This window comes from Dermacentor albipictus, chromosome 1 (assembly GCF_038994185.2).
Source record: "Dermacentor albipictus isolate Rhodes 1998 colony chromosome 1, USDA_Dalb.pri_finalv2, whole genome shotgun sequence".
Taxonomy (NCBI): Eukaryota; Metazoa; Arthropoda; class Arachnida; order Ixodida; family Ixodidae; genus Dermacentor; species Dermacentor albipictus.
In genome coordinates, this window is record NC_091821.1 from 301,911,455 (window position 1) to 301,938,186 (window position 26,732).

General features: G+C 49.3%; 1 protein-coding gene and 1 long non-coding RNA gene across 3 annotated transcripts in view; one reads left to right on the plus strand and one right to left on the minus strand.

The window, feature by feature from the left end:
• The first annotated feature begins 6,536 nt into the window (after positions 1 to 6,536).
• Positions 6,537 to 26,732, plus strand: part of LOC135920898 (retinol dehydrogenase 14-like) — a 54,444-nt gene continuing 34,248 nt past the window's right edge. The window contains exon 1 of one of the 2 annotated variants that reach the window (XM_065455160.2): positions 6,537 to 6,774. The gene's annotated coding sequence lies outside the window, so the exon portion shown is untranslated. The remainder of the gene's footprint in view (positions 6,775 to 26,732) is intronic. The other variant, XM_065455159.2, reaches the window with a different exon arrangement.
• Positions 6,919 to 26,732, minus strand: part of LOC135920899 (uncharacterized) — a 49,774-nt gene continuing 29,960 nt past the window's right edge. Inside the window, exon 3 of the long non-coding RNA XR_010570353.2 lies at positions 6,919 to 7,956. This is a non-coding gene — a long non-coding RNA (uncharacterized lncRNA). The remainder of the gene's footprint in view (positions 7,957 to 26,732) is intronic.

Consider the following 26,732-nt stretch of genomic DNA (forward strand, 5'->3'; position numbering starts at 1 on the left):
AAACGCCGTTGCTTCTCTTGGGAAGTCAGGAGGCGAGCGCGAGCAATTCGCATGCCTGGGCTGCCCTGGTGATGGCGTCTAGTGCATACTCGTTTCCTGCGGCGGATGGAAGGGATGCGTCCAGTGGCAATGTGGGTTCTCGGCCGAACAACAGAAAGAACGGAGAATAACCAGCAGTGTCGTAACGCGAAGAATTACATGCAAAAGTGACATAGGGAAGAGCAAGGTCCCAATCAGTATAGTCGGACGAGACATACTTTGCAAGCACGCCTGTTAGGGTACGATTCAGACGCTCCGTGAGGCCATTAGTCTGTGGATGGTAAGACGTAGTCAGATTGTGCTTGGTTGAGAAGGACTGCAGGATGTTGGCGATGACTTGAAAAGGAAATGTCCGACCACGGTCAATGAGCAGTTGGTGTGGAGCACCATGCTGCAGAATCACGTCGCGTAAAAGAAAACCGGCGACATCTGTGGTACAGCTTGTTGGAAGCGCTCTGGTGATGGCGTAGCGCGTGGCGCAATCTGTCGCCAGAGCGACCCACTTCTTGCGAGACGTAAATAGAAGGAAAGGGCCAAGTAAGTCCAAGCCAACGCGAAAGAACGGCTCCGAAGGAATGCCGAGTGGTTGAAGGCACCAAGCAGGGAACGTCGACGGTGTTTTTCGGCGCTGGCATTTCTCGCACGCCACAACGTATTTCCCGACGGAGCGGGCAAGCCCTCACCGAAAGAAGCGTCGGCGAATCCGGTCGTAGGTGCGGGAGACGCCAAGGTGTCTGGCCGTTGGTAAATCGCGAAGTTCGTGGAAAACAGCTGACCGGAGGTGCTTAGGAAGGACGAGGCGTAGGGCAGGACCGTCGGGGCATACACTGTGGCCTCACCATCGCGGAGAACAAACAGGCGGAGGGATGAATCTTTAGGCGAAGATTCTAAGCCATCAATGATGGCGCGCAAGGTGGCATTACGGCGTTGCTCTTCGGCAACGTGTAGCAGTGGAAAAACGCAGAAAACGCGAGCATCCGGGTAAGGGTCGGCGGGTGGTTGGTTCACGGTATAGCGCGATAAACAGCCTGCGTCTTGATGCAATTGGTCCGACTTCTACACTACTGCATAGGAATATTCTAGCAGCCACAGCGCCCAGCGACCAAGCCGGCCGGTGAGGAAAGCCAGCAGAGTGCGTGGTGGTCCGTGATTACAAAGAAGTGCGTGCCATAAAAGTGCGGGCGGAATTTGGAAACAGCCCAGACGAGAGCCAGGCATTCACGATCTGTAATCGAATAGTTGCGCTCCGCTGCTGTGAGTTGGCGGCTGGTGTAGGCAATAACACGATATTGACCTTGTTGGCGCTGGGCTAAGACGGCTAGGATACTGTGACCACTGGCATCGGTACGCACCTCTGTAGGAGAGGACAGGTTAAAATGAGCCAGTATAGGTGGCATGGTGAGAATGCTGGTGAGGTGGGCAAATGCGGCAGCTTGAGCGGGGCCCCAGGTAAACGGCACGTCCTTCTTCAGAAGATCAGTAAATTGTCGGGCAATCGCTGCGAAGTCTTTAACGAAGCGTCGGAAGTAGGAGCAGAGTCCTACAAAACTTCGGACGTCCTTGACAGACAGGTACAGGAAAAGACGTGAAAGCACGAATTTTCTCCTGGACTGGTTGAATACCGGAAGCGTCGACGAGGTGGCCCAGCACTGCAATGTGCCAACGACCGAAGTGACACTTCGATGAATTTAGTTGGAGCCCAGCCTGGCGGATGACTTGAAGAACAGCTCATGAGCGCTCAAAGTGTGTCTCAAATGTATGCTAAAATACGAGAATGTCGTTTAGGTAGCAGAGGCATGTTGACCATTTGAAGCCTTGAAGCAAAGAGTCCATCATACGTTCAAACAATGCTGGGGCGTTGCATAGACCGAACGGCATAAATTTGAATTGATATAGACCATAAGGGGTGACGAACGCGGTCTTCTCTTGGTCTTTTTCATCCACGGAAATTTGCCAATAACCAGACTAAAGGCCTATTGATGAAAAGTAGTCGGCACCATGGAGACAACGGCGGGCGTCATCAATGCGAGGCAAGGGATAGACGTCTTTTTTGGTAATGCGGTTTAGATTACGATAATGTACGCAGAAACGCCATGCACCATCTTTCTTTTTAACAAGCACCACGGGCGACGTCCAAGGGCTCAACGAAGGTTCATCAATGCCTTTGGCAAGCATCTGGTTCACTTCATCTTGAATAACACGCTCTGAAGCAGCAGAAGCTTGATGTGGACGAGTTGGTTTTGCATACTTGAAGAACAGAGTGGTAAGAAGACGCGGACTAAAAGAATAACATGTACGACGGACAAGGCATCTTGTCCGTCGTGCATGTTCTTCTTTTAATCCGCGTCTTCTTAGCGCTCTTTTCTTCAAGCTCTGAAGCAGAAACTCGATGGCTGGCGATGAATGGGACTGGCATCACCAGTATTTATGTGATGCTTAACAATTGAACACTGGCCCAATTGGCGATTGTTGAGGTCGAAGATGTCATGGTGGGAAACCAAAAGGCAACACAGAGCTGCTGCTTGTTCAGGCAATAGGTCCGCAACAATCATGGGACGAAGTGTTGCGTCAGGGCAAATAACGTCCTGTGGACATGGTGAAGAATCTGAGCAGACGTCTAATGAAAACGTCATGACGTGGTCATCCCCTATAGCACGCAGCGTTGCAGCCGATATGGCTTGAGGCTGAACTTCCTTTGCTAGACCAAAATTGACAACGGGGAGGCATGTCCGGTTATCGGCGACGGTGACGACAGAGGGGGGCACAGTGATATTGCGCATCAAAAGGACATCAGGAATAGGCGTGGCGACGTAATCGCCATCGGGCACAGGAAGAAGTGATAGCAAATCGACGAAAGTCTAGGCTTTAGGAGGCAGGCGGGCGAAGGTGGTCGTACTAAAGTGGTTCGGCATTTCGGCACGAATATGCGCGAGTGGAGGAAGTTCGAGGCAAAGCGTACCAGCAGAACAGTCGATCAAAGCTGAATGCGCCGTAAGAAAGTCGAGTCCGAGAATTAGGTCACGGGGCAATTGGTCAGCTCTGTGATGAGAAAGGGAACGTGCCACTCGGCGATACTTATACCGGAAGTACACATTCCAATGTCGTCAACAGGGCTGCCATCGGCCACGCGTACGGTTGGTGTAATAGCAGGCGTGAAAACACCCTCAGTCGACGACGGAGGTTACAAGTCATTTGGCTCGAATATCTATTAACGCTGTCAAAGCGACACCGTCGACGTGAACATCAAGTAAGTTCTGGTTCGTTGGGAGCGTCAATGGAGGATTTCGACACGACGAAGATAATGGAGCACTACCCCCAGGAGCTGCATGGACTCGTTTACCATCCGGGAGAAACCATAATTGGTCGGCGACGAATAGCGGCGTGGTTTGGGCGACAGGGACCGACGGCGCTGAGGAGACGGCAAGCGAGCAGGACAACTGTCATCGACGGAGGATACGTCAGAGGTAGGAGGTATACGGCGAGGCGAGTAACGGCGCGGGTCGGCATATGGGCGAGCAGACGGGCGAAAGGAGCTCAAATACGGTGACGTCCAGGAGGTGCGGCAGTAGCGAGCGACGTGGCCAATGCGAAGGCAACGGAAGCAAATGGGCTTGTCGTCCGGAGTTCTTCACTCAGAAGACTTGCGGTATCTGGGAGGGGAATACATATCGCTGTTAGGTGTAGCGGTCGACACCGGTCGGGCGTCAGGTCGGGAGACGGAGCAGGCAGCAAGAAAACCGAGGTTTGCAAATTCTTGCCGCACTACTGCCTTAACTGCCTTAACTGCTACGGCAGCTATTGTTCTTAGTGTGTTAGGCTGCTGAGCACAAGGTCGCGGCATCGAATTCCGGCCACGGCGGCCGCATTTCGACGGGGGCGAAATGCGAAAACACCCGTGTACTTAGATTTAGGTGCACGTTAAAGAATCCCAGGTGGTCGAAATTTCCGGAGTCCTCCACTACGGCGTGCCTCATAATCAGAAAGTGGTTTTGGCACGTAAAAACCTCATAACGTTTTATTGTTCTTAGTTTATATTACCGATATTCCTGCCGGGATATCTTCGCGTTTACGCTTGTTTGCTGATGACTGCGTAGTGTATAGAAAAATAAAAAATGAACATGACTCCATCGATACGCAGGCTGGTCTTACTAACATTGTCTTATGGGGTGAGAAGTGGAAAACGCAACTAAATACAAAAAAAATGTGCTCATGTGTATTTCACGAAAAAAAAAATAATAGAAACCCCTTAATTTTTGAAGGCTGATATTATTGACCAGCACTATATGTATAAATATTTGGGTGGGACATTTTCAAGTGATTTTCTTGGAATGCACATGTGAGCAATGTAGTTGCAAATGCTGCCAGAGCGCTAAATTTTATTCAGCGAAATTAGAAATCATCTTTTGCCCTAAAAATACTGCTTATATTTCATTCGTTCGTCCTATCTTGGAGTATGCGTGTTGTGTTTGGGACCCTCGCCAGAAAACGTTGATCGACAAAATCGAGAGAATAAAAAACAGAGCGGCAAGGTTAGTTCTCGGGTGATACAAGCGAAAGCTGCAATGCAATGAAAAGTGAGCTCGCATGGGAAGCGCTCTCGTCTCGCCGAAGGATACTGCGTGTAAAATTGCTATTTGGAATATATAAAAACAAAAACGAAATTAATAGAGACACGAATTTCAAACCAGCGCATTATGTATCTAAGAGAACAGATCATGACTTTAAAATTTGAGAATGCCGAACTAGAACGAACCTTTACGCTAATTCATTTTTTTTCCAAACTGTAACAGAGTGGAATCGATTATCTTGTGACCAAGTGTGCTGTATGAATGCAGATGTCTTTTTTTTCGAAGTTGTAGCCCCCCTGCTTGCACGCCCCGGGCAAAGCGGGGTATCTCTGAATAAAGAATGAGAAAATGAGAAGGCCGGAGAAAATGCCAGGATCGCGGGGATCGGTCACCGTAACGTACGCTGTTGTCGGGGTCGCAGGAGTAGACGAGGTGTCGTCGCCGGGAGCCATGGCGGAAAGCAGGACGGTGCGGAGCTCCGTGGCCGTCGTACGGGCACCCTCCACCAAAATGTTACGCGAACGAAGGATTTAGACTGAAGGACAAGGTATACTTATAAAGGATAACTGCATCGCTGGCCAGTTCAGCCGACAGCTCGAGAGCCAGAGAGCGCTCGTCGTCTTCGTCGGGGCGCCCGCGTGCATCGTCCACAAGAAACACGCAATATGCATGTAACACGATAAACCTGGTTGGAGGAATTACACTTTTGCGCTGCCTCATTCCACGCGGACAAATAGTCTTTCAAACATGGCGCAATGTGCGCGGAGCCTAAACTACAGTGTTCTGCCTCCACATCGTACTGCCCGTCCATAACAGTTATTCCCGCAGAATAATTACGAATAATTCCTTTAATATTATTGTGTGTATAAAATAGTGCTAAGGGCGAAAATACACCTGGAAACAACGATATATTAACACGCCTGATGTGCGGGGCAGTTGGATGTACTAGCATTCATTCGACATTTCCAATTCTCGGTTGTGGTTGCATTTAATTCTTTTATGCACAATGACTTCTCTCAGTAATATCACGTAAAAAAGACATCGAAAGCGAGGAAGTGTCACAAATACTGCATTATGCGAGACTGGCAAAATGTCGCCCCACCAATATGTGCAGCAAGTTGCATCGTTTCGGGCTGCGGGTGCAGCTATGTGGTGAGGAGCAGCTCTTGGAAGTTTACCCGCCTGAGGCTAAAATCGCTTCTGCGGATTGTGAGACGGCACTCGTATAGGACGACGCTACTGCTACCCGCCGTGGTTGCGTAGCGGCTATGGTGTTGAGCTGCTGCACGCACAAGGTCGCGGCATCGAATCCCGGCCACGACGGCCGCATTGGGGCGGAAACGACCCTGCACGATGCAGCGGGTGGACGCTAAAAAGACCCCTGGGTGGTCCAAATTCCAGGAGTCCCTTACTACGGCGTGCCTCATAATCAGGTGGTGGTTCTGGCACATAAAACCCTATAACTTAATTTTCATTAATGTTCAGCTACTGCTCTGGAAATGTGTCTCGATTTTAGTCCTCTCCTATAATCTCCCGGCTTATCTACCGTTAACGTATAGGCAGAGTGCCACACGTAGCCCTGACAAAGTGCTGAGAGGGAAATCATCGGTACGGAGAGATCAACGTTGTCCCCGGCGATGTTTATTGATTCAACGTTCCCAATCAGCCATCCCCCGACATCCTGGATAAGTTAGGTTGGGAGGCCTCCTTCGTATGCATGCACGCTATAGTAGCGTCGAGGGTGCGTCCCGCGTGGCGACAGTTTCATCGACACGTGGAAATACACGCGCCGCCCACCGCTTGTCGCGCGCACGCACTGGGCGACCTCGGTGCATCGGAACGATGCGTTTCCCGGTCGGCATCACTCAGCGCGCCTGGAAGAACCGCCTTTTCAAGGCCGCCTTCTGCGGGCCTCCGGCGTGTTGGTCGTTTTATCCCATAAGCACTTTCACTTTGCTTCGCCAAACGACGCGCTTCCTTTCACGTGCTCCATAACGCACACATCTGATTTCCTTCGTGTGCCGGCTGTCGCAAGCAGCCGCTTCTTCCAACGTGGATGGGCGATGCAGTTTGACTTCCTATAAACCGAGCTCGTTCAAAAGTATAGTTTTGTCACAGTGGTTGGGGTGACGCTAAAAGGAGCCAGCGAAAGGACTCCTCGCAAGCCGTAAGTGACGACCGTCCTTTCTTTTTTTTTTTGCTGTTCTTTGTCTTGTCCATGCCGATCACCTTAAGCTAGAGTCTAGCTGGCCTTGGAATCTTATTTTTAGGGTAGAAGGAGATACTAAATCGAAGACGCTAAGCAGAGAGAGAGAGGAAAGAAAGTGTAATCTTTCACCATGTCTTGGAGCTAGTATTTTGTCTACGGCCGACTGGCTGGATACATGGCAATCATTTCAGAACGTTTTTTTCACATCGAGTCATGTTCTCATACTTCGATCACTGGAAATATCATTGTTTCTGGGGAAGCCGGCAATAGATCTGTTGTCAACGTTTACTTAAATTTCATCTCAATAAATCAACTACTTCAAAGTTTAAATCATCGCTTCAAGAATGTTGCGAGCAGACTGTCATGGCGATTTCACGAACACGGCACACAACGGGCGCTCATCGAGGGTTCACGCTCTCCGGGGTCCGGTCGACACTGCACGCGCTCGTGCGGAGTGCCTGGAGCGAACACCTGCCACGCCCACCGACAAGTCACGTGTGCGATGCGCAAATGCGACTGACTCAGTATACTGTTCAATTACCTTGAGCAATTCATCGAATTGTGTCACTGCCGAACAAATTCAGTGTTGGGAAACACTTTTGAAAACCAAAGCTTTAGAGTATTGATTTACACGCAACACCTGCAATGGAAAAGTTGCACAAGCTATCGAGAATATGCAACAGATTTATTTCCACGCACGAAGATAGCAGCTGTGGTTTTTTACTCACGGAGGGCTGCAACGAAAGAACGCAGGATCTAAAAATGTGCAACGTGCCGCGACATTTACGATCTGTTACAAGCATCGAATGTATTGCTGCCCGCTGGCCTGGCAGCATGCGGCACGCGTGGTTGAGAGGCGACGCCCATTGCCACCCATCGCCGAACCTCCCCGACTTGCACGCAGTTTGTCAAGGAAACACTCAGACGGCCTCGATAATTACGGAACGCTTATTATCCCATGGCGCATTTTTTCTGCGTCGCTTCAGGAGACGAGATATGTTGGCAATAGTGGAAACCAAGGCCATCGTCGTCGGTCGATAACCACTGCTTATGTCCTACTCATGCATCCTGTTTGTCTGCAGCGTCGTCGATCATTCGTTCGATGCACATCTGTAGGCGAAACTGTTTTTCTTCGGTTGCCTGAAATTAAACAGCATATTTTAAGCGTTACCGACGCACCCAACTCACCCTGTCGGAACTTTGCCCGCATATAGCACAATCACTTGATAAAAGAATTTGCAGCTAAATCCGTATATCACGAACACTTAATTTGCTTAAAATTATTTAAGATATATTTATAGTTCACCCACAAAATATTAACTTCTCATGCACACCAGTCGATCTTCGGTGATTCGATCTCGGTGGCTGCCATAGTTCTCCCACGAAAGCCGAATAAACTATGTACTGTAAACGGACCCCACACTTCGAACTGTACCTGCACGTTGCAAATACCTTGGCCTATTTTTTACAAACATTTATACAAATTCACTCATTTAGATCAGCGAGGACGCACGAATATAGAGAAAACTGACGGTACGGTAAATATCTGCAACGATCATAATGACGCTGAAAAAGTTAAACTTTTCCCAAACGTCGACACTGACCGGAGGACTTGCTGTTAAGGCTAGTTGGTATTGTAGCATGAAGGCAGAATTGCAGAGAAGAGACAAAGACGTGTGTCTGTGACGTGTGTCTGTGTCTCTTCTTTATAATTGTGCCTCCGTGCTACAATATGTCGTTGATCTGCACTAACGCTGCTCCTGTTTCCACCGAATGTGAACTGGGTGTCACGTGCAGCTTTCTTACGACACTGGAAGACACTTAAGATAATGACTGCATGACGCTTTCGAAACCTTGCTAAACTTTCTTTTCCAAAGGCCCTGTAATTTATCTATACACAAATAAACATCGTACGCACACTGGCGACATACAGTGCCCCCATTTCTGTTTTATTTTATTTTATCCAGATGACGAAACTAACTCTTACAGCAGAGTGGCCTAAAATAGTGCTCCATTCGTAGAACATAACGAGCTCGAGCGGTTGCACAAGTAATATACTTCAAAGGCTGTAATTAACGCGCACTCTTCGTTCCAACATTCGAGCCCCGATAGGTAAGCACCGATAGGTAAGCCCGATAGGTAAGCTGCAATCCGTTCCTGCGCGTCACGGCAACGTGTTGTTGTCAAAGCGCATGCGCCGTCACAGTGTGCCATCCCGGAGGCCACTAGCCACATCCGGTATTGTTCACCTGCGCATGCGCTAAACGACCGTCGCTCAATGAATGCAACAGGTCTCGCTGCTAGCCTGTCGTCGTCAACTTAAGAGGTAATTTGCTGCAAACGCCGTAATTCACACGCACCGATTTAGTTTTGCACACACACCAGTCATAACATAGTTCGCCCCTGCGGAGGGGGAAGACTGTCATCCATTAAACTCTAGTCCGAAGCAACAAGACAAACGCATGCCGGTTTCTCGTAAAGAAACCTTCGCAGTTGAAGAAACACCTGTTCTGGCCAGGGCATCCAGCTCGGGACCGACGCCTTACCAAATCGGTCACTCTGCCATCTCCGCTAACCAGGAGGCTAGCAGATTGTCAATGAACATTGTGCCTCCTTTTGAATGTCCACAGAATTTATTCGGCAATGTTCCCTCTATTGACGCTCGATTTGAACTCGGGGGCAGTTAGTTTCCCCAGAAGAGCACCATAAATTCGACGTGGTTTGCAAAGGACACATTTAATGACTTGAGCACATCAATCAGTAGTTTACTGCGAAGGTTGTTTTAGCTGGAACGCTTTAGACTTTCTCTATACGCATAGCCCATTATATGCCTCCTGTTCTCTCGAAATGTCGACATTGCGGTGTATATAATTGCTTTAGGATATTTGACAAATTTCCGTAGTGGCTTCGAAAAACAGGCTTCTAACGCTCTGGAATGGTTCTACATAGAGTTTTGCAAATCTAACCTGCTCGATTTAATTAAACTGTGATTGTACATCGTACACCCAATTGCGCCACTCCAATATAAATTGAACTCGGGTGTGTCATCTTATTCTCCCAGTACACTGGGCAAGCAAAGTACGCCATTCGTTTGACAAACCTGCGCAATAAGAAAATGGGAAATAATTAATTTACCCAAAGCGCCATATAGAACAATACGCTTCAATATTCCGGTGCAAAATTACCCATCGCATGGCGCCTATTCTCTCAAAATAATAAATTGTTGCTCTTTTTTTGTTGTTGTTATTGTTCTTCCCAGGCATCGGGTGAATCTTGCAACTATTTCATAAAATGTCTCTAAATAGACATACATCTAGGGTTTAGCAGCTTTCATTGATCCCCTATTTAATTTCCACACGTCTATATTTGCCCTCGAATCACCTCTAGCATGCGCCTCGACACCTCCAAATATAAACTTGGCCAATTATTTCCTTTTCCCAGGACATCGAGCAAACACGCATATAACGTTACCGAGCGCTGACAACTTGACTGGCACTCACAAATTCGCTGTTAAATCCGTTGCCGTAAGGCGGTCGACCCCCGTTCTGTACGAGAAGCGCAACTTACAATTTCCTTCGCCTCATCTAGCGTCAGCATCGGTGAACCTCTTGGAGGGCGCCAACAACCAGAACAAGCTGATCGGCGGTAGCGCTTCGAGGACATCTCGACCGAGGGGCTCTCTCACCCACCCTGCCACCCTCACCCGCCGAAGAAGTCGGCTCCAGCAGAAGGCCGACATCTTAGCCGAACTCTGGAGAGCCAGTAGCTGAATACCCGCTCCTTGGCTCACTAAGTTCTCGAACCGCATCGACGAAGGGCGGGGGAGAAATAAAAAAAAAGGCGCCAATTATCAGCAACGCACTATAGGTTACGTATCCGGAAGCCGTCTAAATGCCAACTGGTCTTCTTCTAGACACAGTGCATCCGCAAAGTCGTCCAGCTTGCCAGCACGAAAGCAGCGTCGTGAAAGGCTGCGGAGTGACTGACGCATACCTCCCGACAAGGCCCCGCGTCAAGCAGAGGCCGTTGCATTGCTCAATCTCGAAAAACGCCGTCACGTGCGATGTCCCCCAACGACCGCGCTCTTGCAGACGACGTGGTCGTCGCCGCACAGGAGCTCACCTGCAGCGGATGGTCGCGGCCTGGTGCGACCGCCTCTCGAAGAACGGATTCGAGACACGCTGAATCTCACGAGTACCTCAGAGCAGACGCGAGCGAAGACAGCATGGTCAGCGTCAGCGGCGTCGATCTGCTCCGTGCATATATCGTTCCAGCTACACGGCCGACGGCATGCATCCAAAGCACGCGTCATCACGAGTTGCGCACCGTATCGCCAGCTATAGGTAAAAGAAAGCTGTCAATTGGTTCGGACACGAGGGATCAGTCTGCCAGTCGTGCCGGGACACGGCCGCTCTTCCTCGTCGCCTACCAGCCCTGATCTGACCTCGTGCAACGCGCGATGCACCGCGCGCTGGGCGGCGACAGCGGCTAGCAGAAATGCACGAAGGCCAGATAAGCTAATGCGGCTTTCAAGCACGAAAATGCCGCCAACGTGATGTTCCCTGCTGACACGCCCACGTGGAGGGCAACGAAGGCGAGAGAAACCGCTCGCTGGCCTTCGAGTTCAGTGTGGTTAGAGGGCCGCTTAAGTGGCAGCAAGGCAACGGTGCGATTTGGAGGGCGTGTCCTTGCGCCTTGTTAAGATAAATAAAATAACGGTGTGGCACGTAACACGTAGAGCAGATACGCGGTTACTTATTGTAGTGAGAGCATGGGGGAAGCGAAACGCAGTCGCTGAGGACAACTTTTTTTGTTGCAGGAGAGAATGGAGTCAGCTGACACAAGACAATATGTGCGAGGCCTTCGCCCTGCTTTGGCGCCGACAGAACGACAGAGGAAGGACACATTAACTCACGGCCAACAATTTCGAGGCAAATTGAAGGACAGAAATGGGGGTGGGATGCGACCGTCAATTCCCGTCTATGGCGCAGAGGCAGTAGATGATTGTATGCGTCCCAACGCTGAGATGAGGCAGCGGAACCTACCGCTGCGGTACCACGTTCGCATTGTCGCAAACAGCGCTCGACCAGAGCTTGTGCGTCTGTCTTTGGCGCTGGCAGATTTGTACGTATACGATCGCCGTGACGTCTTTTTTTTACTGCATTTTGTGACTACGCGTCCTCACTCGATGTCACGTGCGGTGCCTACCTCCAGACTGCATGAAACTGGCCGGGCTGCACGCCGTCTTGAGGGACAAAGATCGCGTGCCGCACCGGTGCGTGGCATGAAGAGGAATTCGCGTTCTGCTCAGCGCGGCCTGGGTGACCATTTGCGGCTGTGCTGGTGGACGGTCAGGTGGCGCCCACTTTTGTCCTCGCCTTCATAGTATGTCCACAGTCCCACCACGATTGACAGCAGAGCCCAGTACAAAGGACTTTACCGGCAACTCCACCTTATTTTGGTGGTCGCAGCGACACGACTTGATCCTCTACCTGATTCAACTGCGTCCACTTTCACTCATTGTACCAGTCTATAATGTTGTGCAGGTTACCGGACCTATGCATGGGACAACTTCTGCCCAACTCCCACTTCTAACTGATACAACAAATACCCGCGTTCACTCGCTAATGTTATAACATAATTTCACAAGACACACCTTTTATCTAGAATGTCAGAGTAAAAACATAGTAAAAGAAAAAATCTGCGCTTCCATTTTCCTGCCAGAGAACGTCACGCATTTCACATTCCTCTCCATTTCTAGAAGAATGTCCCGGTCGCTAATGCTCAGCTTCATTTCGAGTATCTTCATCAACCTCCAAGTTTCACTGAATTCATACGAACCTTTAAGTTGGACAGTTTCGAGTTCCTGCTATATGTGTTCCAACCCATTATTGTTCACGTTTCGTTGGTCGTCCCATTTCTCTCTCATGTTGTTTCTATATCCAACTATTTCAAGTGAACTCTTATCCTAAAAATGTTGCAAAGCAAGTGCTCCAAACATCGTCTAATGCCGGCAAACTAAAACTCATCAAATTATTCATGAATATGTTTTCCCGCTCGCGTGCGTCAGCAGGTAAGGCGCTTTGGCAACAGTCGAGATGTTCGTTCGCGAAGACTGCGACGAAATACATCGTTGTGTCAGTTATTTTTGCCTTTCAGTGCATAAACGGGCTTGTTTTTTATGCATTCATTCTTATTTTATAATGATTTGAACAGCAGTGGATTTGTACCGCAATTTCGACGGCGCATATATCAAACCGGTGCCGTCCTGAGTTCCAAGTCAACATGCCTCGCAAGCTCCCCGACTGCCATTCGTAAATTGCAATGCAGGTCGCAAATTAATTAAAAACTGAGTTAATCTTACGCCATTCTGCATTGAAAATTGTATAATAATGCGATTATGAAATTTTTAAAATTATTCGCAGTGAATGAGGAACCACTGGTAAATTAAACTAGTTTGCGATATGTGTGTGTAAGTGGAAGAGAGGTGGTTGTTCGGCCCATTATTGGAAGCTGCAGCGCTGTGGCGGTGAGTTAAGCGTCACTCTAAGTGCGGTCGCATCTGCAGTCCTCGAATGACGTTCCGCGCCGTGTATATAGGCCGGTGCTTTTCCCCTGAGATGCCTTGCGCGCGCATAACCGTTCGTGTGTGCATCGACTGCCTTCTATAGATGCTGTAGCCGCCATACTCCAGTGCATGTCTTCTGTCTGACGACCGCTTTCGCACAACTGTCATCGCGTTCTCGCTGTAGCGGAACATCGCTGACTCACTTGGATAGCCAGCCGTGGGCTCGGATGTCGAAACAGTGCACGTGTCTCGCCGCAGCATGCACTCTTAAACACCCTTTGGGTCGTTCGAATCTTGCCACACAACAATAATCGTCCTCTGTCTCGCTTCCCTTTCCTTTCTTAAAAACGCTGCGCCCGCTCCTTTCCGGTCGAGAATGCTCTGTCATGCTAATAACGTGCATGCCGTTCGTGACTAGGAAGTGCGGGGCTCGCAGCGTTAAAGAAAGGAAATGCGGGAAAGACAGATGAGTATCGCTGTTGTCAGGCAAATATACATCCCAAAGGGTGCAACTGTTTCTGGAGTGTCGCTCTTTGCACTCAGATCTCGGCGCGACGGTACGGAGTTCTCCAACCGACGCGAGCACCGCTGACGGCCGCGTTTTCTTGTCTCGCGCGTGCTCGTGTCGCCGGGGCTTGCTTTTATTGCCATAGACATTGTATGGACAATCCAGGCGCATTTCTGCCGGTGCCGTCGCCGTGAGGGTACGCACGAGTGAAACCGTGCGAGGGTTAGGCGGCGAACGCGGCTCAATCTCGCGTGCGAGGAACGCGGCCCGGATGCGTGCACTTCCTGCGGCGCGCGAGGCGGCAGGGATGTGAGGCGATTGCTGCGGTGCCTCCAAACCCTCCTCGCCCACGGCTCCGTACATAGTGGAGACAACCGCGGCGTCTACTACGGCGATAGCCACGCGAATGGCGGACGCCGTAGGGACGTGTTGCCGGCGCCCGTGTGTCTTGAAAGCGATCTGTGACAAAGTGCGCGCCCACGCGGGCCTCATCTTCAAAGTGATCTGCTATGTTTGCAGAGTGCGCGTAGTGTCGGTAGCTTCGTATGCGCTGTGCACCCGACCTTTCGTCCGCGCTGAAGCGAGGCATGCATGAAGGTCAAATCGCTTGCTCCTGCCGCGATTCCTCTCTCCAGAATTTTCACAGCGAGTTTCCGCGCACATCGAGCGAGTTGTCTTCATGTTTACCTGGACGCGCGTGGAACCATGCTGGTTAATGTAGTTAAAACACGTTGATGGGCTAGTTCGTTTCAATCCACGCTAGAATGTGCAAGTGCGACTGAACAAGGACGTAGAAAGAAAAGGGCACACAAAGTCAGTGCTGTATCTGCGTGTCTGCTTCTTTCTGCGTCCTCGTTGAGTCACGCTTACACAGTCTATCATTGCTAATTTAGTTAGCAAGCGAATGTTTACAAGTTTGTACGGCCGATAAAACTACTATCTTTACTTCGTACAGCTGTCTACTAATTTGCTCTCGCAATCGGTGCTTCGCTGTTCGGGCGGAACTGCGAATTTTTTTTTTTTTGCTCCTGAATCACTATCATACTACGTCCTTTGCAAATCTAGACTAGTCCTCCAACCAGCTCCCATGCAGAGTAGCAAACTTGAAGTTCGCCTGGATGACGCCCCTTGATATGATTTTTCTTTATTTCAGCTCTATCGGTATGTTGTCGCTGCGTCTATGATTCGTACCAGCGACCCCATATTCGCAAACAGATACCATAGCCACAGAGCAATCGTGGCGCAAAGCGTAGAAGCAATATTGCCGCTAACCAGAACGTATTCCAACGTATACATTATACCGCGCGAGGATAATATGCTCGTGCGATGCTTCGCCGGATCGTGCGATTTCGGCAAAGGCGAGAGAGGCATTCAAGCGCGCAGTGTTTTCCTGCCGCTTGTCGAGGTCGCCACTGCACGGGGAAGACCAATTTGCTGTGGCATTGACTTACGCCACAGAAATGTACTTTGACCTTGTGGCGCCTTTGCATTGTTTGTCTCTCGACTATTATCTCTTCACCTGCGCGGCCTTGGCTACCACGCGCGTCGACCACCTGACTTTACGCTCTGGATGCACGGACCTCTGCACCGGCCGCTCCCGGACTTCATCCAGGAAACATAGTTGAATCTCTAAATTTAATTAAGGCTGCATGGCTTACCGGCGCCAATAATAAAAAAAGACACCTTTTCAGAGGATACTACATGCACGCTAACAGACTGCGCAGCGTGCCTGTAATACAAATGCGACATGCGCAATATATATATATATATATATATATATATATATATATATATATATATATATATATGTATATATATATGTTTGTTTGTTTGCTTGTATGTATGTATGTATGTATGTAAGTATAGTGACTGGCCTTTTTCAATGGTCCAAGATTACTAGAAAGATGAGAAGCACAGCTTCGCAGTTTGGTTTATTTACCCAACAGTTTCAGTCGGCGTGCGTGCGTGGTAAGGATGCAAATGGGAAGGACCACAAATTTTGGTCCTTCCAATTTGATACACATGGCGTGTCTTCCAGCCAGTTACCTCGTGTTAAACTTAGGGCAACTTCGTCGTTGTCCGGCTGGCTTCTTACGTATTCGAGATCCTAACATTTGGGCCGCTATCTCGTACACGGTCGAAAAGCCGACGTTCGATTTCGCCTCACGCGATTGGACTAGATTGACCTAGGTCTCGATGTCGGCGCAGCCTGGACAATCGCGCGAGGCGAAATCGAACGTCGGCTTTTCGAACGTACACAAGATAGCGGCCTTGGTTGCTGTTCTGGCGATACCATCACTGCAGTGCTCATGCAGAACAACACACCGCACTCCCGACCCGTCATTTAGACGCTCTACTTTTTATTTCTCTCATCGCGGCTCCGCACACGACGCTTGCGTGCACAGCTGCAGCATCGCCACTGTTAAGGAAAAGCTTGCCAATGAGAAGCGTCGTTTTTCTGTTCCAGCTCAGCATTCCGAATAGGCAACAGTTCCTCCACTTTGGAGCAAAAACGCATTTTGAGTTGTCTCCGCTCGTTGCCAGCGAAGAAATGGCACTGTGCTCCAGTGGCAGTTACAGGTGTTAGACATATATTATGTTGGGGGTTAAAAGAAAAGTATGCATGAAAATGCGCCAGTGCGTGCGACTGAGTATAACGGGCTTATGTGAATTAAAATACAAATTGAAATGCCAATTCCAAAAGTTAATTTCGTATGAGAAAAAGAGGTGGTGGCGTGGGGAGGGGTTAGATTAATCGTCTAGTCGAAAACACGGTCAGGGAACACACGGCAAAAGCAGGGTTCCGTTGGCAGTGCTGCGAGTGAGGTATACAACACGGAGGCAGCCTTCGGTCCAAGTGGCGCGGCGCGTTCCCAGGAAGAGGCGCGCGACAGGGGCCCCGGACACGACGCGCATCGGCGCTGGCAACGCGGTGTGTGGCTTCGGTGCGCATTAACGTCGGTAGTGATCCTCAAGAAGGCTAAAATACCTCAATATTCGAGTAAAAATTCTGAGCATAAAAAGGAAATCGAACAATTTTACCATTCAATTATTTTCTGCCTCGCGCAGGAAATTCCAGAAGGCATCACAAATGGTCCTGTCGCTATAACCCAGTAGGGTGGCCCCTTAGGATTAATTACCGGAAGCGTCAAATTCAAGCGAAAGTTTCGGAAGGGTTCCGGTGAAAAAATTTACCGTTGAATATTGAACCGGCCACGTGCTTAAAATAAATGTTGCAGTGATTAACTCTGATTGCATAAAGTACACAAAGGTCATAAAACCAGACTAGACATGTGAGCATGGAAGTTCAGTGGAGATACTTGGCCCCGCAGTTTCGTATTCGTCAGTTGAAGTTTTCTGGTCGAGCATCATTTTTATTTTGAATTTTGAATACCCTAAAGGCCCCGAAAGGCATTACATACGGGGGATACAATTCTCACATGATATGTCAACACAATAAAAACAACTGAAGAAAATAATCAAGCACAGATTTTGGCAGATGATACAGTTTGTAAAAAAAAAGAAAGAAAACGAGAAGAAATTAGGGTGAGTGTACGGTACAATTCACATTTGCTATACATGGCACGCTTCAACAACGCACACGCGGCAGGTGGGCGTTGGAAAAATACACATTTTAAAAATTTATTTATATATAAAACAGGCGAGGCAGGAAATGGCAGCAGAACATTTTTTACATTTAAAAATTTGCGCAGGGCAGATTGGAAGCCAGATAAGTCAGGGATTGCTACAATATCTTGGGGTAGGGCGTTCCATTCATTCACTGATAACATCAAAGGGGAATTTTGGAATTTTTTGGTCCTAGCAAATATCGGAGACACTTTGCATACACGGTCATTGCGGTTGGACAGATAATGGGCGAGCAAGCTGGGAGCAGATGAAGAAGATGAACCGCAATAGTGAAGAGAGTGAAAAAAAGATAGACGCAAATATTTCCGTCGTGTGCCAAAATCCGGAGGATGAAGGGTCTGCTTTAACGCAGACACACTTTGGTACAGGGGAGGAAGAGCGCCAAATAAAGCAGGCAGCCTTATTTTGAATGGATTCGACGCAATCAGAAAGGTTAGTAGTGTGAGGGTTCCAAACACTTGAGGCGTATTTACGGAGGGTTGCTCTGATAAGGGAAATGTATGCACGAAGCCTCGTCTCACTGTTTGCAAGGTACAGACCGCGCTTTAAAAATCCAAGTTTTTTGAGTGCTTGTTAGTATTATGTTCAACATGCATGGCCCAGCTTGAATCAGATGTAAGAATAACTTCCAGGTATTTGAAAGAAGAGGTTCGTTCGGGTATGCAAAACACACTGAGGAAATTTATAAATTCAAACACACTGGTCATGTGATCAACGAAATCGGGTTCGCTGTAAGGAGGCCGATAACATAGGCCGATCGTGCACGTGCGGCCTTGAAATCGGGTTCTTACAAAGACCAGCTGAAGACGCGTATCAATAACTGCAAGAGAATGGTTGATAAACGGTCCTTATTCCTATCAAGACACCACCTCCTCGAGACAAAATTTTATCTCTACGAAATATTGAGAAGTAATCATCATCATCATCATCATCATCATCATCATCATCGTCAGCCTGGTTACGCCCACTGCAGGGCAAAGGCCTCTCCCATACTTCAACAACCCCGGTCATGTACTGATTGTGGCTATGCCGTCCCTGCAAACTTCTTAATCTCATCCGCCCACCTAACTTTCTACCGACCCCTGCTACGCTTCCCTTCCCTTGGGATCCAGTCCGTAACCCTTAATGACCATCGGTTATCTTCCGTCCTCATTACATGTCCTGCCCATGCCCATTTCTTTTTCTTGATTTCAACTAAGATGTCATTAACTCGCGTTTGTTCCCTCACCCAATCTGCACTTTTCTTATCCCTTAACGTTACACCTATCATTCTTCTTTCCATAGCTCGTTGCGTCGTCCTCAATTTGAGTAGAACCCTTTCCGTAAGCCTCCAGGTTTCTGCCCCGTAGGTGAGCACTGGTAAGACACAGCTATTATACACTTTTCTCTTGAGGGATAATGGCAATCTGCTGTTCATGATCTGAGAATGCCTGCCAAACGCACCCCAGCCCATTCTTATTCTTCTGATTATTTCCGTCTCATGATCCGGATCCGCCGTCACTACCTGCCCTAAATAGATGTATTCCCTTACGACTTCCAGTGCCTCGCTACCTATTGTAAATGGCTGTTCTCTTCCGAGACTGTTAAACCTTACTTTAGTTTTCTGCAGATTAATTTTTAGACCCACTCTTCTGCTTTGCCTCTCCAGGTCACTGAGCATGCATTGCAATTGGTCACCTGAGTTCCTAAGCAAGGCAATATCATCAGCGAATCGCAAGTTACTAAGGTATTCCCCATTAACTTTTATCCCCAATTCTTCCCAATCCAGGTCTCTGAATACCTCCTGTAAACACGCTGTGAATAGCATTGGAGAGATCGCATCTCCCTGCCTGACGCCTTTCTTTATTGGGATTTTGTTGCTTGCTTTATGGAGGACTACGGTGGCTGAGGAGCCGCTATAGATATCTTTCAGTATTTTTACATACGGCTCGTCTACACCCTGATTCCGTAATGCCTCCATGACTGCTGAGGTTTCGACAAAATCAAACGCTTTCTCGTAATCAATGAAAGCTATATATAAGCGTTGGTTATATTCCGTACATTTCTCTATCACCTGAGTGATAGTGTGAATATGATCTATTGTTGAGTAGCCTTTACGGAATCCTGCCTGGTCCTTTGCTTGACAGAAGTCTAAGGTGTTCCTGATTCTATTTGCGATTACCTTAGTAAATAGTTTGTAGGCAATGGACAGTAAGCTGGTCGGTCTATAATTTTTCAAGTCTTTGGCGTGCCCTTTCTTATGGATTAGGATTATGTTAGCGTTCTTCCAAGATTCCGGTACGCTCGAGGTCATGAGGCATTGCGTATACAGGGTGGCCAGTTTCTATAGAACAATCTGCCCACCATCCTTCAACAGATCTGCTGTTACCTCATCCTCCCCACCTGCTTTCCCCCTTTGAATATCTCCCAAGGCTTTCTTTACTTCTTCCGGCATTACCTTTGGGATTTCGAATTCCTCTACACTATTATCTCTTCCATTATCGTCGTGGGTGCCGCTGGTACTGTATAAATCTCTATAGAACTCCTCAGCCACTTGAACTATCTCATCCATATTAGTAATGATATTGGCGGCTTTGTCTCTTAACGCATACATCTGATTCTTGCTAATTCCTAGTTTCTTTTTCACTGTTTTTAGGCTTCCTCCGTTCCTGAGAGCATGTTCAATTCTATCCATATTATACTTCCTTATGTCAGCTGTCTTACGCTTGTTGACTAACTTCGAAAGTTCTGCCAGTTCTATTCTAGCTGTAGGGTTAGAGGCTTTCATACATTGGCGTTTCTTGATCAGATCTTTCGTCTCCTGCGATAGTTTACTGGCATCCTGCCTAACGGAGTTACCACCGACTTCCATTGCACACTCCTTAATGATGCCCACAAGATTGTCGTTCATTGCTTCAACACTAAGGTCCTCTTCCTGCGTTAAAGCCGAATACCTGTTCTGTAGCTTGATCTGGAATTCCTCTATTTTCCCTCTTACCGCTAACTCATTAATCGGCTTCTTATGTACCAGTTTCTTCCGTTCCCTCCTCAGGTCTAGGCTAATTCGATTTCTTACCATCCTGTGGTCACTGCAGCGCACCTTGCCGAGCACGTCCACATCTTGTATGATGCCAGGGTTAGCGCAGAGTATGAAGTGTATTTCATTTCTAGTCTCGCCGTTCGGGCCCCTCCACGTCCACATTCGTCTATCCCGCTTGCGGAAGAAGGTATTCAATATCCTCATATTATTCTGTTCCGCAAACTCTACTAATAACTCTGCCCTGCTATTCCTAGTGCCTATGCCATATTCCCCCACTGCCTTGTCTCCAGCCTGCTTCTTGCCTACCTTGGCATTGAAGTCGCCCATTAGTATAGTGTATTTAGTTTTCACTCTACCCATCGCCGATTCCACGTCTTCATAGAAGCTTTCGACTTCCTGGTCATCATGACTGGATGTAGGGGCGTAGACCTGTACAATCTTCATTTTGTACCTCTTTTTAGGTTTAAGAACAAGACCTGCCCTCCTCTCGTTAATGCTGTAGAATTCCTGTATGTTACCAGCTATATTATTATTAATCAGGAACCCGACTCCTAGTTCTCTTCTCTCCGCTAAGCCCCGGTAGCACAGGGCGTGCCCGCTTTTTAGCACTGTATACGCTTCTTTTGGCCTTCTAACTTCACTGAGCCCTATTATATCCCATTTACTGCCCTCTAATTCCTCCAATAGCACTGCTAGACTCGCCTCACTAGATAACGTTCGAGCGTTAAACGTTGCCAGGTTCATATTCCAATGGCGGCCTGTCCGGAAGTAATCAGGAAGCAATAACTCGCTATAGCGTATGTCACCCCGGAGCCAAGTTTCTGTGCCTAGTATATAATATCAGCTGAGCACGTGTGAACTACTGAAAGTAATGAATCAACCTTATTTATAATGCTGCGAAAGTTAGCCAGAAAAATAGATAAGGTATGCACCGTTCTTCTAAGAGGCTCTATTCGTAATGTTTGCCAATCTGAGGTGCTTGGTTGCGCTGTGTCTTCCTGAACTACACGGGCGGAAACGGCGGCATATCAGTAGATGCACCCTTTAAGCTTCAGTTTGTTGTATCGTGTAGCGGTCATCCTTGCCATCGTTTTGTTTAACGTAGACACTCAGTATTTTCCTTCCCAACTGTATTTTTGGGGAAAAACCTTCCTCAAGCCAAATCTTAGGTTCAACAATTCTGACGTTATGCACACTACGAAGAAGTGCGTCTTTCGTCTTGAAATTTACGAACTTTATAATGAACGAACGCGTACAATCACATCGAGGCTGCCCGATTGGATGCGCGCGTTCAATGTCTTCAGTGTGCAAAGTTACATTTAGGAGAGGGGGACAGAAATCTCTTACAAGCTTCTCGCTAGCCTTATAGTCCTCATTCTCAACTTCAGCTGAACCTTTGTTAAGCAGATTGTTTCTTCGTGAACGATTATTCAGGTCATCTACAACATCTTCTAAGTCGCCATGCGTACGCGGCAAAGTCATTTTAACTTCTTCAAGTGAGTCAAAAACAGCTTTAACACCAGTGCCGATTTCGGGTACAACAGGTAGATTTCTTCGACTTTCAATAATTGCAGTGGTGTCAAAATTCTTCTTGTTGGCATCCGTGAATTCATTCAGTAGCGCATATACATCATCTCCTTAAGGGCCAGGGTTGACTTAAATGTCCCCAGCACAGAACAACAGCAGCGCTAAGCAAATCGACAAGGCAAGCGAGGGATTGGGGAAGACGGCACAGCTTAAGCTGACTACTGCATGTGAGCATCAATCTTGTTCCGCTGGCAGATACTGAAGGCGACAATACGAACCCTGTAGATAACTATGTCGATCCCCATTACTCAAAGAGGTACAGTAATGTTGGGCCAAACCAGCAATATGGGGATAAGCAGCCACGATACATGTTAAAGAAAACAATATGGGGTGCTAAGTTCTGCCACATACCTAAGACACAGCAGTGAGACGTTAGAACGGTGTCGTGCGTGACCGCACATCCCTGAGGGTCTGAGCGAAGCAGCGCCTTTTATGCGGTGCGGTGGCGCTCGACCGACGAGTCACAGCCCAGGCGCAGTAGCTTTCCATTCCAAGAGAGCGACGTCAGTCGGTTGACACGTGGGCCATGCCGTATCCTCACAGTGGCGGTAGGTCGACGCACGTGCAGCCGGAGGCGGCAATGGCAGAAATCTAAAACACGGCTGTGAGACGTTAGAACGGTGTAGTGCGGGACCGCACATCCCTGAGGGTCTGAGCGAAGCAGCGCCTTTTATGCGGTGCGGTGGCGCTCGACCGACGAGTCACAGCCCAGGCGCAGTAGCTTTCCATTCCAAGAGAGCGACGTCAGTCGGTTGACACGTGGGCCATGCCGTATCCTCACAGTGGCGGTAGGTCGACGCACGTGCAGCCGGAGGCGGCAATGGCAGAAATCTAAAACACGGCTGTGAGACGTTAGAACGGTGTAGTGCGGGACCGCACATCCCTGAGGGTCTGAGCGAAGCAGCGCCTTTTATGCGGTGCGGTGGCGCTCGACCGACGAGTCACAGCCCAGGCGCAGTAGCTTTCCATTCCAAGAGAGCGACGTCAGTCCGTTGACACGTGGGCCATGCCGTATCCTCACAGTGGCGGTAGGTTGACGCACGTGCAGCCGGAGGCGGCAATGGCAGAAATCTAAAACACGGCTGTGAGACGTTAGAACAGTGTCGTGCGTGACCGCACATCCCTGAGGGTCTGAGCGAAGCAGCGCCTTTTATGCGGTGCGGTGGCGCTCGACCGACGAGTCACAGCCCAGGCGCAGTAGCTTTCCATTCCAAGAGAGCGACGTCAGTCCGTTGATACGTGGGCCATGCCGTATCCTCACAGTGGCGGTAGGTCGACGCACGTGCAGCCGGAGGCGGCAATGGCAGAAATCTAAAACACGGCTGTGAGACGTTAGAACAGTGTAGTGCGGGACCGCACATCCCTGAGGGTCTGAGCGAAGCAGCGCCTTTTATGCGGTGCGGTGGCGCTCGACCGACGAGTCACAGCCCAGGCGCAGTAGCTTCCCATTCCAAGAGAGCGACGTCAGTCGGTTGACACGTGGGCCATGCCGTGTCTTCACAGTGGCGGTAGGTCGACGCACGTGCAGCCGGAGGCGGCAATGGCAGAAATCCAGAACACGGCAGTGAGACGTTAGAACGGTGTAGTGCGGGACCGCACATCCCTGAGGGTCTGAGCGAAGCAGCGCCTTTTATGCGGTGCGGTGGCGCTCGACCGACGAGTCACAGCCCAGGCGCAGTAGCTTTCCATTCCAAGAGAGCGACGTCAGTCGGTTGACACGTGGGCCATGCCGTGTCTTCACAGTGGCGGTAGGTCGACGCACGTGCAGCCGGAGGCGGCAATGGCAGAAATCCAGAACACGGCAGTGAGACGTTAGAACGGTGTAGTGCGGGACCGCACATCCCTGAGGGTCTGAGCGAAGCAGCGCCTTTTATGCGGTGCGGTGGCGCTCGACCGACGAGTCACAGCCCAGGCGCAGTAGCTTTCCATTCCAAGAGAGCGACGTCAGTCGGTTGACACGTGGGCCATGCCGTATCCTCACAGTGGCGGTAGGTCGACGCACGTGCAGCCGGAGGCGGCAATGGCAGAAATCTAAAACACGGCTGTGAGACGTTAGAACGGTGTAGTGCGGGACCGCACATCCCTGAGGGTCTGAGCGAAGCAGCGCCTTTTATGCGGTGCGGTGGCGCTCGACCGACGAGTCACAGCCCAGGCGCAGTAGCTTCCCATTCCAAGAGAGCGACGTCAGTCGGTTGACACGTGGGCCATGCCGTGTCTTCACAGTGGCGGTAGGTCGACGCACGTGCAGCCGGAGGCGGCAATGGCAGAAATCCAGAACACGGCAGTGAGACGTTAGAACGGTGTAGTGCGGGACCGCACATCCCTGAGGGTCTGAGCGAAGCAGCGCCTTTTATGCGGTGCGGTGGCGCTCGACCGACGAGTCACAGCCCAGGCGCAGTAGCTTTCCATTCCAAGAGAGCGACGTCAGTCGGTTGACACGTGGGCCATGCCGTATCCTCACAGTGGCGGTAGGTCGACGCACGTGCAGCCGGAGGCGGCAATGGCAGAAATCTAAAACACGGCTGTGAGACGTTAGAACAGTGTCGTGCGTGACCGCACATCCCTGAGGGTCTGAGCGAAGCAGCGCCTTTTATGCGGTGCGGTGGCGCTCGACCGACGAGTCACAGCCCAGGCGCAGTAGCTTTCCATTCCAAGAGAGCGACGTCAGTCCGTTGATACGTGGGCCATGCCGTATCCTCACAGTGGCGGTAGGTCGACGCACGTGCAGCCGGAGGCGGCAATGGCAGAAATCTAAAACACGGCTGTGAGACGTTAGAACAGTGTAGTGCGGGACCGCACATCCCTGAGGGTCTGAGCGAAGCAGCGCCTTTTATGCGGTGCGGTGGCGCTCGACCGACGAGTCACAGCCCAGGCGCAGTAGCTTTCCATTCCAAGAGAGCGACGTCAGTCGGTTGACACGTGGGCCACGCCGTATCCTCACAGTGGCGGTAGGTCGACGCACGTGCAGCCGGAGGCGGCAATGGCAGAAATCTAAAACACGGCTGTGAGACGTTAGAACAGTGTAGTGCGGGACCGCACATCCCTGAGGGTCTGAGCGAAGCAGCGCCTTTTATGCGGTGCGGTGGCGCTCGACCGACGAGTCACAGCCCAGGCGCAGTAGCTTCCCATTCCAAGAGAGCGACGTCAGTCGGTTGACACGTGGGCCATGCCGTGTCTTCACAGTGGCGGTAGGTCGACGCACGTGCAGCCGGAGGCGGCAATGGCAGAAATCCAGAACACGGCAGTGAGACGTTAGAACGGTGTAGTGCGGGACCGGATATCCCGTAGGGTCGCAGCGAAGCATTTGTTGTGCATCAAATCAGATGTGCACAACGACGGTTTGGCGAAGAGTTTTGCACTTGCAAATTTTCTGAATCGCGTCGCAGTAACGAAAAGCAACGTTTGTAAAATTAGAGTTGCTGAACCATCGAGTGCACCTGCTTCTTCATTTAAGGCGAAACCTTTGTGGCCTGTCACAGCGTGCACGAGGCGTGGTATGATCGAATCGATCGATTTTAAGGAATTCGACACACTACACAAACGTTGCTTTTCTGGTTCGTCTCTTTTCTCCTCTTAACTCACACCCTCTTTGGATGATGGTCCAAGACACAGGTGTGTATAAGGCCGACTGGATACAGAAAATGATTTTTATTTGCAGATTTTTGAAATTTAATCATTTCATTGTGATGCATAAAAAGCATTGCGGACGTAGCTTGAATTTAGATGTACTAGAAATAATATGATGAAGGGGGCATATTTACCTGGCCAATCAATGGAATAACTAATGAAATGCTCGACGGCGGCGGTAACATTCCTGTGGGTGTACCCAGGAGTTGAAGCTTTAAATAAAGGAATGACAACCGAAACGCACAGATCCAGGCCTACATCGCGAAAGGTAATTTTTAAGATTGTTTTTATCAGTATAGTAAAGCAGTGGCACGAAAAAAAAGGAAAGAAGTGAGGTTTTTTCCTCCTCCTTAAAGAAAATCAGAAGGGAGAATGCCTCAAGCCAGATTTCTGTAGGTTAAGCGTAACGACAGCGTAACTTGAAGACGGGTGCTTCAAGCGTGCGTGTATTGAATGCATAAGAACACTAGGGACACAACAGCTGCCGACGCTCAATAAAAGTAGTTTGCCTGGGGTTAGTCAAGGCTTGCTTAACAGTACGCACGCAGAATCTAACAACAGTGAAGTATGGCACCAAATGAAGAACAGGGCCGTATAAGTAACGCCTTAGCTAATGAGTGCACAATTTAATTCAGATGCATACACTTGTGGCCAAGCACCCAAGGTAATTCAATACATTGCAAATGAGCAGGGAGGCAGTGCAGGAATTTTTATTACTTCGCAGGGATTCATGCGCACCCCAGTGCTAATTTTGTAATACCGTGTGATGATGCATTTTCATCGACGCAATTGTCATAAAAGTGAACATAATGTAATAATGTAAGCAATATTAACTTCTGCGGTAATCTTGACGTCCTGTTCAATAAACGTCATGTTCGAGGGTACTGATAATACTAACATTAGGACGCTGCCCTCAAAACGTCAAAGCAAGTGTGCCTAAACTACCACTATTTAGGCTC